Here is a 14,095-nt window from a genome sequence, read left to right as displayed (position 1 = left end):
CTGCATTCCTCCCAAGATTCACAGATTAAATCCTAGCCTCCAAAGTGTCAGGGGTGGCCTCTAGGCAGTGAGTGGGTAGAGGGGCAGAGCCCTCAGGAATGGGGTATTAGTGCCCTTGTAAAGGAGATCTCAGAAGCTGGCTCATCCTTTTGCTACTTGGCGAGGACAGAGCAAGAAGGTGTCAGCAATGATCTCTGATTTATCAGAATGTGCCTTCAATACACAAAGACTGCTGTTGCAGGTTTCATCTTGTTGCTGCATGATACATGCTGGCTACTGCAAAGTCACCAAGGTGCACCCACCCAAAGTACCCTCAGATAAGACACGGTTTAAAGTATCTATACTTTTTTCTACATTCATCATCAATTACCTTGATTTTAAGAAGTTTTAAAAATCAGATTACACTTAGGCTATGTTTTCAATAAATGTCCCATAAAGGCCCATGTGATAAAGGTCAGGTCCCCAACTTGTTGTTACTGGGAAGTAACAGAACCTTAAAAGGTGGGACCTACTTGGAGGTCTTCAGGTCACGAAGGGGGCCTTTGAAGGAGACAGTGGGACCCTTGCCCCTTCCTCGTCCTCTTTCACCACCAGGCCATGAGGAGAGTACTTCTACTTTGCCACCAGTCCCACCAGAGGCCTGAAGGCAATGGATTCACCTCATCAGGAACTGGAGCCTCTAAAACTGTGAGCTAAAGTAAATCTTTTCAAAGTTGATTAGCTCAGACATTTGTTATAGTGACAGTTGACTGACACCAAGTAGCAATACCAGATTATCTATTTTGAATATTGGAGCCTGAAATGTCCTTACCATCTGGTGAAATTCAGCATCAAAACAGTATAAATCTAGGGGCTGTGCAGGGGGCTCAGTGGCAGAGTACTTGTCCAGAGCCCTGAGGTCCGCTTGCTCTAAAAAGAGCAGTTCTGAGCACTGAGCACTTTCTGAAATCATTGAGAGTGCATGCTAACCATCTCTTCATTGACAAATTGTTAAATTCTCTAAAAAACCCAGACTTTAAAAATTAAGTTCCTACAGAAGATGAGGGTAAAGCAGAAAAATTAAAGTACTAGTCATTTTTAATCAATATATTATGTATTCTCTTGGAAAACAAACTTAGATTCTATCTTGTTTTCTTAGAAACAAAATTATCCCAATCATTATCTAAAGCATGTGGAAAAAGAAGAAGAAGTATCATTATTACTTTCAACCAGTTTGGGATGGAATATTACCTATTAGTTTAAAAGAAAAACCAAAAGAACCTAGTAAATTACTTGAAAATTAAAATCAGGAAAAAGTTTGCCCAAAATATGGGATAATATGTGTCCCTGAATTTTTGCCTAGTGACTATAATACTTTCACATTTTTATCAACTGTCTAGCCCTTGCTAAAACATAGCCCAGAGATATGGAACAAGAAAACAAAAAGAAAAATATAATCAAAGTGAAGAAGCATTTTAAAGAGTCAGAAACAGAGAAGCCACACTGTTTGAGCCTTGATTGCCCCAGAGCGTGCAGTGACAGCCTGGGTACTTGCTAGTGGGAGAGAAGGGACTAGGAGTCCCCCATCTCCCGCACCAGGACTCACTATCTGAAACCAGAGCTAGGACAGGGTCTGGCCAATACAACAACAAAAGAAAGATGAAATTAAAAACGTGGGGAGTATGCTTACTGGAGCACACAGAGCTAGCCACAGTGCAGATAGCAACTGACCACTTCAAGTCAATATTGAATCTAAAAGTCAGCAGCTTGCAGGAGGAACTTTACTTTTCCATTTGCAGCCCTCACAGTCTGTCACACTGGGGACAGAATGGTAAGGTGATCAACAACCTCTGGAATAAGAATAACAGAGTTCCAAAGGAGGGGAATAAAACTCAGTGCTCACAAGAAGGCAGCAAACCCAAAAGCGGAGTGTGTACTCGCGTCTAAGCTACAGTAACTCACCAAATTGCTAAGGGCTTAAAACATGCATTTGTATTGTTCAGAGAAATAAGGGCAGGGGCAAATTTGACTTTTTAAAAGGGAAATAACTTAATGAGCAAAGGCATAAATCCAGTAAAACAAAAAAAGTCAAGGTCCTTCTGCAGGATGAAGCACAGTAGGCCCCAGCACCAACCTCCCCTGTAGCAACTGGCAACTGAGAGAGAAAAATGACAACTGTATTTTTACAGACACGAGGGGGCTGCTAAAGCAAAAAAAATAAGATGGATTGAAACTGCAGAGCAGGAGCTTTCTCAAAGTGAGGAACAAAGTGACTGCTGATTTCTTCTCAGGGGTCATTTGTTGATTTGGGGACACAGGCTAATTCTACAGGTGCAGACTAAGAATTGGGACTGGGCTGCCGTAAGGGACTGTACCAAGGGAGCAAAGCCAGCAAGGTTTGTATGAGTCAGTCTGTCCCTATTAAGGAGCAGAGTGCATGTGTGATGGGTCCTGAACACAAGGTTCGTTTTCCCTCAGAGACTTTGCTAAACTGTGGGCTGTGCTTAGAAGCCTGAGAGAACAGACCAGGTGTGTCTAAAGCCACCTTGAGGGCTCCAATGGTGGCATGTGAGAGAAGAATTCTGCTAAGCCAGAATGCTTGCTTTAAGCACAAAACTCCAGGATGTGTAAGGAATCCAGGCCAAAAGCACCACACATTAACATCTCCCAGGGAAGTGAATTAGCAAGTTGTCAGAGCTGAGCAGAGCTGACCAGCCCAACCACACCAAGCACAGACAGGAATCAGAGGCCTTCCCAAAGTCAGCAAGGACACCAGCCCAGCTTGTTCTCACCTGCACCAGTTCCTCACCAGCCTGGCCAAGCAGGGAGGGGGAAAGCCTTCTCTGCCACCATGATCATCTATCACCATCTGACATACAATTAAAAAATTGTTAGATAGGCAAATGCAAAGAATAGGAGATTAGTAATCTGTAGAAAAAAAGATAATTAATATAGGCTGAGAAATTACTCAGAGGTTAAAATAACTGTAATTAAAATATTGGAGAAAATAGATGTATATAAATGGGTGAAAGATGGAGAATTCCAACAACAAATGGAAGCTATAAAAATCAGCAATGAAAATTCCATAAGAGAACTAAAAAACATAATTATTAGATATGAGGGATTTTGGATGCATTCACTACTATCCTGATTACAACACAGACAGAACAGAAATTCACAACACACAGAACCTGACCACAAAGCAAAAGCTTGTGGCCTGGTGGGAAAATGAAAATTCAAATACACACTACTACAAGACCATAAATGGACACAAGTTCCAAGGGCAGTTGGAGGCATGTTGCAGAGTGGAAGATGAAGAAAACGCAAACCCCACGGCCCAGCAACCTGGCCCCAGCAAGCAGGCTGCAGCACCTCTCCCTACTTTTTTTGCAGAAGAGGTGTGAGGACAACTCAAGGTAGAAGTTGAGAGAGAGTGAAGTGAAGAACCATCAATGCTACAAAAACAGATAAAAAGCTGGGAAATAACAGTCCATCATTGAGGGACTCTTATTTGACACAACAACAAGTGTCAGGGTGGTCTCCCAGTTCACCATCTTGTCCTACCAAGCCATGCTGCCTTCCACCATGGACTCAAGTTTCCTGCTGAACTCTCAAAACCTAGACAACTGATCTTAAATTTTCATCACAGTTTCATTCTGTCTATGCTACATCTGGGGTGCCCTGAAGACACTCTTTTTTCCTACTCCACAGGGCGACACAGGAAGCCATGCCACACACATGACTCACTCCTGGTCCTGCACATGTTGGCCTGAAATGAACACAGGCTCTGACATGAAAAGGACATTTTTTTTATGAACTGTTCTTAAAAACACACAGCTTTTGCTCTCAATATTTGCAGTTAAGAATTAATGATGTTAAGGCTAGAGTTGTGGCTCACTGGTAGAGCACGTGCCTATCATGTATGAGGCCCTGGGTTCAATTCCCAGCATTGCATATAAATAAATAAAGGTCCATGAACAACTAAAAGAATATTTGGGCTGGGGCTCAGTGGTAGAGCACTCACCTAGCACATATGAGGGACTGGGCTTGATCCACAGCACCACAAAAAGGTAACTAAATAAAATAAAAGTACTGTGTCCATCTACAACTAAAAATATTTTAAAAAATAATAATTGATATTAAAAAAATTTTATGACAACTAAATCTAAGAAATGACATGCTGTGCCAAGTCAGAAGGGAACATGACAGCATGGAACTAGATTAATGTGAAATTCCTCTTACCTCTCTTTGTTATTTAGGAAAATGGAATCTTTGTAAGTTGGTACTTAATGTGAATACACAGTCTTATCATTGTATGTAAGAAGTCAGCATACGATATTATGTGTTTCACCTAGTAGTAAGAGTGAAATATAGGGAAAAATAGAAAGAAAAACTGAAGAAAAAGTAAGTGGCTAAAAAAGCATCTATTACTAAATCACTTCTCTGAAAGTTCCCCAGCTTAGTGGATCTGAGAATAAGGGTTTTTTCTTTATCAATTTCTCACTACTAATAAATTGTTTCACATGATTATGTGGAACTATCAACATTATCAAATTTTAAATGTTAAGAAAATAACAATATAAAAGCTGGTTTTGAATTTTGTTTTTGTTTAAAGTGAAAAAAAGTTTTTGTGTATCTTTGCTTATATTTATATTTCATCTCATCACATAGCTACTTCTATCTCCCTCAAAATACCACAACTCCTTGAAAACAATGGTCCTCTGTCCCATGGTCTGGCTGTTAAATTACAACTATACATGCCCTGATAGAATATGTTCCTATTAAAATCCCCTTGATGGACCTATTTAACAAGTCAGTTGACTTAGTCAATTTTCTGCTTCTGCAACAAAATACCAGAGAATGGGGAATTTATAAACAGAAGAGGTTTATTCAGTTCTCCATTCTGGAGGGTGAGAAATCCTGGATGGAGGGGCAGCATCCAGTGAGGGATTTCTTACTGGTTAATGTGGTAAAAGGGCAAGCAAGTGTAGACATAGAAAATATAGGATGGAAAGACAAAGTGATTAGCACCCACTATCAAGAATAGCACCTACTGTCAATCAGAAAAGCAGTGCTGGTGTGGTTTTCACACACAGCTCTAAATGCTTCTTTCTTCACTTCAATTAGATAATAACTGTAAATTACACAAGAAAAAGAAAATATGAGGAACAACTGAGTAAGAGAAAAGTTTCTTTTAGAAAAATCAATGATACTATAGTGAGAGGTATGCTTAAGTATTAGAACATCAAAAATATATAGTTATCAGGATTTTAAACATTTAGGTATTAGAAATTTATATATGCATTCCACTAAATTACAAAATTATATAATTTTAATTAATTAGGGTCTTCTTGAATTCTTTGAAAGTAATTGTTTTAGGTGTCATCCAAATAGTTTATGAACTTACTGATGACAAAGAGATTAAAACTCAGGTCTTCACTATTGATGGTAATCTTGAGAAAAAGTAATAAAAGATGCTTTTGGGTAGAGACCATTGTCTCCTAAAAGGGAAAGTTTCATTTTCAAGACTTCCTCACTGGCTCAATCACAGTGACTGCACAATGGACCCGCTCCATCACACCTGCCATCTCCCGTCCGTGCCACAAGCATTAACTCAGACATCCTCATAGACTGGTGAGTGATGTAACAATTTTAAGCCTGATTTTGATGACCAAAAAGATGCACCCTCACTTCCACTGGACAGCACTGACATATTAAAAGACCCCAAGAGTCCTATACTTCTCAAAAGCAAGACTCTGTGAGTTGAATAACCCCTCCCAAGTTTAAGTTCTACACTATCATTCCTGATTCTTAGCCACACTGTGTGCCAGCCCTCGCTCTCCAACTTCACTGCACACCAACATCTACATCACTCCTCTTTTCATCAAGTCCTTAAAAGAAACCTGTTATTACAAATATGGAGAGATATACTTCAAATGCCACTTAACTAGATTGGACAGTTTACTTCACTTTCCACCCCTCAGTTTCCTCATATGTAAATGGGAATTACCTCACAGAACATTATGAAAATGAAATAGTTTAATATTTATAAAACTGTTTGAAAAATGTCTAACATACTGTTTGCTATAATTACTAAATATTATCAATATACCTTCAAACTTTATAAATTTCATAACACTAGATTAGAGGAGGCCATAAAAACAAGCATCACCCTTTTCAGAGCTACTCAAAACTCTTCCAAGTCCTCCTGGAGACACACTCATACAAACCTCCAGTGCACAGTGCTCCATAATCCTTGGGGCACAAACTTTTACCTGATAAAGCCTAGTTAATATGGGGAGAAAAAGGTGTGTGGCAAAATGAGTCATTCAAGTAGAAGGGAGGTAAAAGCCAGCATACAATGACCAATTGCTACTTTCACAATGACCAAGGAAGTGACAGGCAAAAATTATATTTTCAAGAAATTATGTTTTCTTGAGCAAATTTTGAATCTGCAGCCACTTCAAAAAGCAACTTGCTTAGATCAGTCCACTCACCATGAACAAATGCTTAACTAAAATTGCAGGTGGGGGGGGGATGTTCTCTGCACCACTCACTAAAAGCACTAAAATAATCCCAAATTTTCACTATGTTATAAATATCACATAAATTTATAATTCAACTTTTCAATAAGTTAATATGGGAATAATCCCAAAAACACATTAGCAAATTTTCTTCAGATTCTCAATGCCTATGACGCCTTTTAAGGAGAAATTTTCATATAAAAAATAATATGCTATAAACAAAAAGTTACTGGCTTCTACACTGAGAGTCCTTCTACTTCAGCTCGTAGTATAGATAGTTCATCCTCCCTGAAAATGAGGCCTGGTTTCCAGGCAGCTAACTGTTCTTCTTTATCGTAAGAAAAGACTCCCTTGACCACTGACAGTTACCGTTAGAAATGGAACATTCTGTTGTTAAACAAGAACAGTTAAGACTTATTTTTAATCTATAAATTGTGCAATACAAAGTTCTGTTTCTTCCCATACTAAAATAAACAGTTGTACTCAAAACCACTGATTTAGCCCAACTGCACAGCACTAGTAAAAGTACCTCAAAAAAAAAAAAAAAAAACCCTAGCTAAAAGTCTCTAATTGTTGCACAGAAAACTAAACACTATGACATTCTTTGCTGTTACCTTTTGAATGCTTCTGCTGGGTTCCTCTCACATTCCCCAGGCTGTAAGAGGCTTTGAATGGCTGGATCTCGCAGCTTGTCCTCATATCCTTGGAGTAGTCCACTGCGGCATAGCTGGGTGACCAGACCTCTAATGAACCCTCCAACATACAAAGTATCAGAGTCCTGGGCTTTGCAGAAATGAAAGGCCAAAGCCTGGCAAGGTAAATCTCTCTGCAAGCTTGTAGGTGAACTTGGCCATAAGAGTTTAGTACACAGGGCTGTCTTGCCACTACGAGGCCCTCCTACCAAAAACACACCCCAGGCAGCTGCCTTTCCTGAGACAGCACCAGCATTATTCCCAGAATTCATCACAAGGGACGGTGTGTTGACAGCACTATTGTAGCAGCTACTTTTCTCCTGGAGGCAATGCTGAACCTTGTGGAAAACCCACTCCCTACAGTAAAACTGCTTCCCTTGCAGTAAACTCATCTAGGCATTTTGCAGACCTTTTCTTCCCAAGGATTAGTCATAATAGGTTTTCTATCTTCAACACTGGCTAGGAGCTAGGTACACCAATATAGTCTTTATATCCATTTGGAAATAACTTGCATTTGAATGACAAAAGTAACCAGTTACAGAAAAATTCAACAGTCACAATTTATCAATACAATGTGCATGACTGTATTTGCTTCCATATTCTTGATTAGCAGAGAATATATTCATTGTTGAACAGATGCAAAAAACAACTGTTTCCAAAGCTTGCCAATAGTTTTTGTATATCTTGATGGGTCATATAGCTCCATCCTTATGTCTGGACTTTATGTGACTGTGGAGATTTGAAGCATACAGATGAAATAATAAATCAGGAAAACTCAAAAAGAGAAAATTCAGTCTTTCAATATATAACAAATGCTTGTCCAAACTCCAGTGTTAATTGTGTGTATGAAAATTAGATGTAGAAAAGTTGTCCATTATCTTAAATGTCATCAAAGAGATAGCATTTATATAGTACCTAGGTAGCTCTGTGTTTCTTGTTGAAGGATGACCACTCCAAGTACTAGTTCTTGCCAGGTTTAGGCATCTGGGCAACTGCAAGGGAACAGATTCAGATTATCCCTTATGTGGCAGAAATGACAAACCACTGTTTACACTTTCTTAATTCAAAGCATTCATAAAATGCATTTCTCAAGACAGCAGATTCTTACTAAACGGGTTCCTGGGTCTTAAGATGTCCAGGTAATCCACAATTTCCATAAGTAACTAAAACGAAATAAATAAAAATATCTTAGTGCAAAATACCATATATTAAAAGATTATCTACAGTTCACCCATTATCTCAAAAATCCATACACCTCATCTCTGGCACTTTCAAGAAGTTAGGACACTTAACCCTCAAAGATATTCGTTCCATTTCCCTTTTGCATTATTTTCTTCTATGGTTGTAATTCCCAAGCAGCCAGATATTAATAATTTAATATCAATTTTTGAAACCTTCTCACCCTAGAAAGGGAGAAAAAGAGACCTGATAAACATGGAGTGACACTCTTCATTTTGGTCCAAAGGCTCTGAGGTGGAACAGCCCTCCAAGGAAGCGCTCTCAGCCCGCCTGGCACAGCAGTCAGGGGCTGTCTACTGAACTCGCCACACTTCTTTGTTGGTAGTTTGCAAAATCTAGGAGAAGAACCCCAGGGTTGCGGCTGAATGGGAACTGGATAACAGAAAAGGGAAGGCGATGATCCCTTCCACAAATGATAAATCAAACACACTACAGTGTGACTCCTTCCCCCGCTGCACCAAGGGCGACACGCAGGATGGGGTCGGTTCGCAGCTGCGAACTCCTCCGGAGCACGGGCGCGGGGCAGAGGCGTCGGCAGGGCAGCCCGAGTCCAGCTCGGCCTGGAGACAAAAGGGTCCGAGTCCTGCGCCCGGGTTGCCGAGGCTGGCCGCCCAGCAGAGGCCGCGCCCCGCACCGTGGTCCCCAGTCCTGCACGCCCGCCGCCGCCTGCCCCGCCCCGCCCCTAGGGTGTGTCCGTGGGAGAGTGCGGGGTCCTCCGTGCCCCCACGAGGGCCGCGGCCAATGTCCAGCACAGCACGGCGTCCCCAACCCTCCAGGCCCGCGGAGCTGGGCGCACCTGAGCAGGGATGGCGCGCAGGGGAAGCGAGTCTCGGCCAGCCCAGTTGCAGCCGCGCGCTGCCGACCGAGGGAAGGCCTCGCTCCCGCCGCCGCCACCCCTGGGCACCGCGGCCCTGCCACCGCCGCCCTGCCACCGCCGCCCCTTGGTACTTTGGGCGCCGCCGCCGCCGCCGCCGCCGCCGCCGCCGCCGCCGCCGCCGCGGCGGCCTCAGGCACTGGCTGCGGGAGATTCCGCCGCCAGCAGCGCTTCCGGATCCGGCTGCAGCCGCCTCCTCTGCCGGCCTGGGGTGCCTCCCAGCTGCAGATCCGCCTCTTGGCTCCCGGCGATGGCCAGGTCCAGCTGCCCCAGCAGCCCTGGCCGTGCAGCTCCCCACCCCTACAGGCCAGCTGCCGCCACCGCTGCCATCAGGGCATTGACTGTCTGGGGCAGCCTGGACCCGCCGGCTCCGCCCCGCCGCTGAAGCTCCGCCCCAGGCCCCGCCCCGCCCTTCTTCGCTGGCCCAGGCCCCGCCTGCCCTCGAGGCCCCGCCTCCGCCTTCCTACCTGCCTCACCTGCCCGACCAGGCCATGCCCCTGGCTTTGGGACTTCTTCACTCGCTGGCGGGCGCCCCGCCCCCGTGACCCTCCTAGCTTCGCTCTACCGGGCAGGTCTGGTTGGGCTGCACAGGCCCCGCCTTCGCCGTCTAACCTGCATCACCCGCCCGACCAGGCCACGCCCCCGGCGTCGGCCCTTCTTCACTCGCTGGCGAGCGCCCCTCCCCCGTGGCCCTGCTAGCTTGCTTGCCCTGGCAGGTCCCTTGGGCTACGCAGGCCCCGCCCCTAAGGCCTTTCCCGCTTCCCTGGCGGCCAGTGCCCGGGCATGCGTGGCAGCTTGGGACCCGCTGCCGCTCTTAGGGGGGCGCCTTTTGGGCGGGCGTCGGGTCTCCGCCTTTCTACGGGGGGGCGGGGGCCAGAGGACAGGGCGGTGGTGCGTTCTCCCACCTGAGCTCCCAGTAGTCGCTGCCTCCCTTGGCTATGAGCCTGCCTTTGTCCTGCAGGCCGCCTCCCATCCTCGATGGGCGCCTCCGAGGCCACTGGGCGGGCCTGGTCGCCATTCTGTCCACTGAATTGCGGGGATGCTTTCCCAGACCAGAACTCAACAAGGGATGGGCAGACTGGGGGATGTTGCCGGGCCGCTGCCGCCTGCCCATTCAGGACGCTCCGCTGTAGCGCCACCCGCCACCTGGCTGTGTGCAGGACGCGCCGGCTGTTGGCTCGCCCTGCGCCCTTCCGAGGTCTAGATCCCGGGTTTCTCCTGGGAAAATAGGTGTGTGTCAACCTACGGAGTGGGAAACCTAGTGCATTTATTATTTTGGTTGTTTTGGCTAAAATGCAAAGTTCTCCTCTTTTCTGGTATGTTTCCCAAAATACCAAGCCAATCTCCCTGGTTTTAGGAATTTCAAAGTACAACAAGCATATATAAGTAGAAACTCAACCAAATAGACCTGCTTGTGCTTACTCTCCCATATTGCTTATTCATGGCATGAGGCTTAATGTTTAGCTTTGACTTATGTACCCTTAATTTGGTGGTTATTTTTCCAGAACACAACCAAAATGACAGTAAAGTTCAGTTTTTCCATAATTAGATGAAAGTTGATTTTATGAAACTATGAATTATGATTTAAACAGCTTATTTGTTTTAATAGTTTTACTGGCACATTATAGTTGTACATAATGGGGGATTTGTTGTAACATATTCATACATGAACACAATGTAACAATTTGGCCAGTAGCATTAACCAGTATTTGTCTTTTTCATCGCTTGCTCCCTCCACCTGATCCCTCTCCTCAACTGATATCTTATCTTGATTTATAGATTTACATGAGATTCCCCCCAACACACCTTTATTTTTCTTTTTTCTCTCTAGCTTTCACATATCTGAGAAAACATACCACCTTTGACCTTCTGAGTTTGGCTTATTTCACTTAACCTAAGTTCTTAAGTTCTATTCATTTTCTTATACATACCACAATTTCATTTTTCTTCCTGGCTTAATAAAACTCCTTTGTGTATACATACCACATTTTCTTTATCCATTCATTCACTGATGGACGCCTTGGCTGGTTCCATAGTTTGGCAATTGTGAATTTAGCAGTTATAAAATGGGTATTTATCTGTAGCTGTAGTATGACTAATTCTTAAGGATAAATACTATGCAGTGGTTTAGCTGGGTCATATGGTGGTTCCATGCCAAGTCTTTTGAGGAACCTCCATCCTAATTTTCCATACTGTTTGTACTAATTTACAAGCCCATCAACAGTATAAAAGTGTTCCTTTTTCTCCACATCTTGTCCACCATTTATTATTGTTTTTATTCTTAATGGCTGATGTTCTAACTGGAGTAAAGTGAAATTTCAATGTAGTTTTGCTTGCTTAAGCAGTTTTTAAAAATATATTATTTGTTCTAATTAGTTATACCTGATAGCAGGATGCATTTTGGCATCTCATAGGTAAATGGAGCAGTTTTGATCATGACTTAGTTTACCATGCAACACTGATTGACTCTAGTTTCACAGTTGTCATTTTATGTTTACTGAAAATTTTAAATGAGAAATATGTATATCACATTTCATTTCCATTAAGCCACTTGCTAGTGTGATAATTAAAATAGTTTTTACCTAACAGGGAAATTCCAGAAACTTGGTTTGGTGGGCCTTACTAATGATAACTATCACCCTGCATGGAATACAATTTATAGTAACATCAGCTACATCTAAGCAGTTAATAATCTTCAGCCCATCTAGAATTTTATTTTTTTTACTTTAAATAAATTTTATTTCAGGGCTGGGGTTGTGGCTCAATAGTAGAGCACTCACCTCGAATGTGTGAAGCCCTGGGTTCCATCCTCAGCACCACATAAAAATAAAGGCATTGTGTTGTGTTCATCTACACCTAAAAAATAAATATTTTTTTAAAAAAATAAATAAAATTTATTTCATATACAAATAAAGTTTATTTCATTTTTTATTGCTTTTTGCTTTCCTCAATAGAAAGTTTTGATAATAACAATTTTATAATACTTCTTTTTGTTAATTACCTGCATGCTAAAAATAGCATGAGCAGAGTTCTTAGTCCTGCTACTATTCACATTGTTTAATCAGTTTCTTAGCCATCATTTTCTCCAAAAGTAGGTACTGGCATTTTCTGAAAAATGCCTTTTTTTCATATGGCTTTCCTTATTTTTCTTTATAAGATTTTTTCCTAAAATTATCTTCAAAACTGCATAAATTTGAAGTTACTGACACCTTCAATTACTGCTTCTCTATAGAATCTTAAATCAAAAATTTTCTCTGTAGGACGGTATCTACTACGTTCAAGCAAACTCTGCTTCATGTATTCTCAATTCTGGTTTCTTCAAATGTTCAGCTTAAATCTTTCCCTAGAAATTGTCTTTTTAAAATCCACTTAGAGCTACACACGTCAACATATATTTTTACAAGAGGAAGCTCAACATATATTTTAAGTTTGTTGCTTTGATGATCTTAAGCAAATTTGTAGACTGCACAGATTGACATCTCAATTTTAGCACATTTGTGTACAAAATATAGTTTGTTGTTGTTGTGGTGGTACTAGGGATGGAAGCTGTGGCCTCCTGTGTACTAGCACTCATTCTACCACTAAGCCACATCCCCAGCCCCAAATATAGTTTTATCCAATTAGAAGGTCCATCAAAAGATTCTCCCCACAAGTTCAAGTATCCCAAAGCACAATTATACATTTCAAAATTAGTTTTTTTATATAAAGTTTATGCTCTTTTCATTGAGTACATTGATTTTCTTTTTGGTCATTATAAGACTTTAAAGCTGCTGAAGGTGAATAATCTGATTTTAGAGTGCCAATAATTTTGAATGAAATGCATGAAAATGTGTCAGTCCTCCAGTTTAACTAGTTCTCCAGTTTAACTTTGTGTCAGTCCTCCAGTTTAACTAGTAGGTCCATAGATTTATTCACAACAGAGTGCTTTAAGGACCTTTCCCAGCAGGCTTTCCAACTGGGCCACAGTGTACAAAAGCATTCAGCATACTTGCTTCCTCCTCCGCTGTATGCAAAACCATCTCTATTTCACATGTTCCCGACAAACCTCATGAGATTTTCCACATGTACCAGTGGGTCTGAGAAGTAGCAGCCCGGTGGGGCTCTTGTGTGTGGAAAGTGGCAGCAGCAGGCCACAGCATTCTAGGCGCAAGGTTGACACACAGAGTCACAGCAGCGTCAGAGGCCTCCCAAGCTTCTCTGATTATGACCAGGCCCAGGACTGCTTGGAGGTGCACATGTACCACCTCTCATATCAAGTCATATTTAAGTCATGTTTTCTTTCTTCTTTTCAGATAGCACCCTGTACAGTATTTTAGTCACTTTGAATCTGGAAAAGTTCAGGAAAAAAGTTATCACCGGCCATCTTTCATATTTCCCCACAAATTTAAATTCTGTCCTCTCACACACTATTAAACATGGCAGACGCTGGAACTAAGACAATGAAGGTCTATCAAACTCATCCCAAATGATTTTAATGCTAATATTAATAAGGCCTTATCTACACAAACGTGCATTTGAAAGAAAATTGACCACAACACTCGGAGCAATCAAAAGATCTTTATTGCAGCAGTGCAAAAAAGAGAAAAGAAAGAAGGAAAGAGAGAGAAAGAAGGAAGAGATGAACAGGAAGAGAGCAAGAGCGAGAGAGAGAGACAGAGAGCACGTGCAAGAAAGAGAGAGAAAGCAAGAGAAAGAGGTGCCTGGCAGGAGGGAGTTTTTATAGTCCAAATCTAATGGGGCCTCTGGGTCTGCAAGCTGCCTTGTTGGCCCAAGGGGGGTTGAGTGCT

At 42.4% G+C, this 14,095-nt stretch overlaps 2 pseudogenes; both read right to left on the bottom strand.

The window, feature by feature from the left end:
* LOC143642328 (activating signal cointegrator 1 complex subunit 3-like) overlaps positions 1-952 on the bottom strand; it is a 73,177-nt pseudogene extending 72,225 nt beyond the window's left edge.
* Positions 953-7,113: 6,161 nt separating this feature from the next.
* On the bottom strand, positions 7,114-7,628 carry LOC143410294 (ankyrin repeat domain-containing protein 50 pseudogene; annotated as a pseudogene).
* Between the last annotated feature and the right edge of the window lie 6,467 nt (positions 7,629-14,095).

Source organism: Callospermophilus lateralis, chromosome 11 (genome assembly GCF_048772815.1).
Source record: "Callospermophilus lateralis isolate mCalLat2 chromosome 11, mCalLat2.hap1, whole genome shotgun sequence".
In the NCBI taxonomy this organism is placed as follows: Eukaryota; Metazoa; Chordata; class Mammalia; order Rodentia; family Sciuridae; genus Callospermophilus; species Callospermophilus lateralis.
The sequence above is the reverse complement of the archived record's forward strand: the minus strand, read 5'-3'. Positions and strand labels throughout refer to the sequence as shown.